The following is a 2,512-nucleotide window of genomic DNA, read 5'->3' as shown; positions in this document are numbered from 1 at the left end:
TTCCATTTTAGTCCGTCTGCGAATAGGAGTCCCGGTTTACTTATACCATAAATGGTAATAGGATCTCATCTTCCACTAACTCATTCCACTCACATTTCATTTAAAACTAATATATACAAAAGGGGACCTCTATTTCACTAACTTTTTTCTACTCATTTTTCTTAACATTTCTTAAAACTCGTGCCGTCAATGAATGGGACTCCTAATAGCGGACGGAGGGAGTAACAAATATGCACCTTCTTCTAGATGACTAGTCAAATATGTATCTTCTCAACATGAAAATATTCAAGCTTCCGAAACCTAAACTAAGCCTCATTATGTAACTTCATGTTAGTACTCTTTTTTTTCTTCACTATGTTAAGTTAGAATTATGATCAGGATTCACTAAAAAAAAGTGCTTGTTTGCGACCACTATTTTGCGAGCACACGTCGGTGCTCGCACGTTTGCGAGCACTTTAATACAGGTTTGCTAGCACTATTGTGCTCACAAATGGGAGCTTTTTTTGTAGTGATTATTGAATTTATATTATATTAATTAAAAATTTATAGCTTTATTTATTGATTTTATTAAAAGGGGATTGACATCATTGATTGTTATGAAATTAATAGTAGTATCTTATATAGACATCATTGATTTCCAGACTTTAATATCACAATCAAGAGAAGCAGTGTAGAGAAGGCAGGCGTTTGATGATGTATGAGAACTAGTGATGCATCTAATAGGCCCTCGATGCCCTTGAAGAATCGCTAAACACTCATATGACCATTTCCCATTCCCTCTCCAAACCCTCACCGTCTCATCCGCCGCCGCAGCCACAGCCAAGCACAGCACGGCCTTCTCATGCCCCCTCAGCCCCGCCACCGCCGCCGCCGCTCCTCCACGCCCATATCAACGCGCCCGAGCCACCGGAGTACAAAACCGCCCCGTCCGGACTCATCGCCAAGGCATTGAGCCCGGCTTTATGCTTCGTCAATGTAGCATCCAGTGAATAATTACCCTTCTCCCCCTGCCTCCTCCTCCACACCTTGATCTTCCCGTCGGAGGATCCCGTGTAGACGGCGCCGTCGTTAACAGCGACGGCGTTGACCGCGTCGTCGTGCGCGTCCGCCACGGACTCGAGGCATTTGAAGTCCGCGGTCCTCCATATCTTGAGACTCCGGTCCCACGAGACCGAGTAGAGAAGCTTCTCGTCTCTCGAGAGGGCCAGCGCTGACACAGCGTCGACGTGGTGGACCCACGTCGATGTCTTGTGCCTTCTCACCTGGACGTGGTTCCGGGGGAGGAGGAGCGTGATCGCTCGGTCGCTCAGGGTCGGGAGCGTGGCGAGCTGCGTGATTCTCTGGTGGCGGTGGTCGACTCTCCACACTCGGATTTTGTGGTCTTGGTGGGCGGTGATGAGCTTGTCGGAGGAGGCTGCCACGAGGGCCTTCACGGCCCCGTCTCCCGCGGCGGCCAGGGTTTGGTGGTGCGGGAGGGAGTTTATAAGGGTGGCGCGGTGGATTTGGCCGGAGGAGGAGCCGGTGAATAAGTGCCCCCCTGCGACGGCGAGGGCTGATGTGTAGGAGGTGTCGTGGCCCTTGAGCGTTGCTACGCAGTGGTGGCGGAGCGGCGGCGAGAGTGGTGAAGGGCCATCGATGCTTGAGGTGCAAGTTTGGTGATCACTTGGCCACATTGTGATTTAATTACATTGAGAGAGTGAGTGAGCTGTTTTGGAGGTGTAAATTTAGAATGGCCGAACTTGTTTTCTAGTATTGTGTTTTATTGTTATGGATGTATATATATTTAGTATTACGTGTAGAGATTCCCAAGGTTTACCGTTTCGGAAGTTAACCGTGGAACCGTAACCGACGGTTAATGTTCATAACCAGAACCGCGAGAATTTACCCAAATCGAAACCATCGATTTTAGAACCGTGGTTCGATTCAGGTTTGAAAATTTTCGAACTCAAACCGTGTCGGAACCGCCGGTTCCAAATCAGAACCGAAAAACCGCAGGAAAACTGTGAAACCGAGCTGAACCATGAAAATCGTAAAAAAAATGTCGGAAAACCGCTGGTTCGAAACCGAAACCGAAACAGGCGGTTTTGGAACCGGAACCGTAACCGCGAAACACTCTCGCGGTTTGGTTCCGGTTCATCAATTTTTAAAACCGAAACTGCCGGTTCCGGAACTGTGGGCACCGTGTGTACGTCATATAGATATATAGTGGGCATAATTGTGCTCTTTTTTTGGTTTTGAAAGTATGGTTGGGTTCATGCACTTTATATGTAGTGTCATAATGAGAAGTACTAGTATATAACTAGTCAGCACAAAGGATCACTTATTTTAGTTGGTAGTATGTCTAAATATTATAGTCATTACTACAAATATAAGTTTATTTTATATGTTGCTTGAACTGCATGAATAATGACTCTATGCATTAGCTATGCCAACTCACTTTAGTGAACAATAAGATCATTTGTAAAAATGATGGGATCCAAAAAATCACTACGATTGTGAGTTCTAAAATTTA

The 2,512-nt window shown here is 46.1% G+C and overlaps 1 pseudogene; it reads right to left on the bottom strand.

Moving 5' to 3' along the window:
- Window positions 1-585: 585 nt before the first annotated feature.
- LOC125216573 lies at window positions 586-1,811 on the bottom strand (annotated as a pseudogene).
- Between the last annotated feature and the right edge of the window lie 701 nt (window positions 1,812-2,512).

Source organism: Salvia hispanica, chromosome 3, assembly GCF_023119035.1.
Source record: "Salvia hispanica cultivar TCC Black 2014 chromosome 3, UniMelb_Shisp_WGS_1.0, whole genome shotgun sequence".
Lineage (NCBI taxonomy): Eukaryota > Viridiplantae > Streptophyta > Magnoliopsida > Lamiales > Lamiaceae > Salvia > Salvia hispanica.
This window is presented reverse-complemented; position numbering and strand designations above follow the sequence as displayed.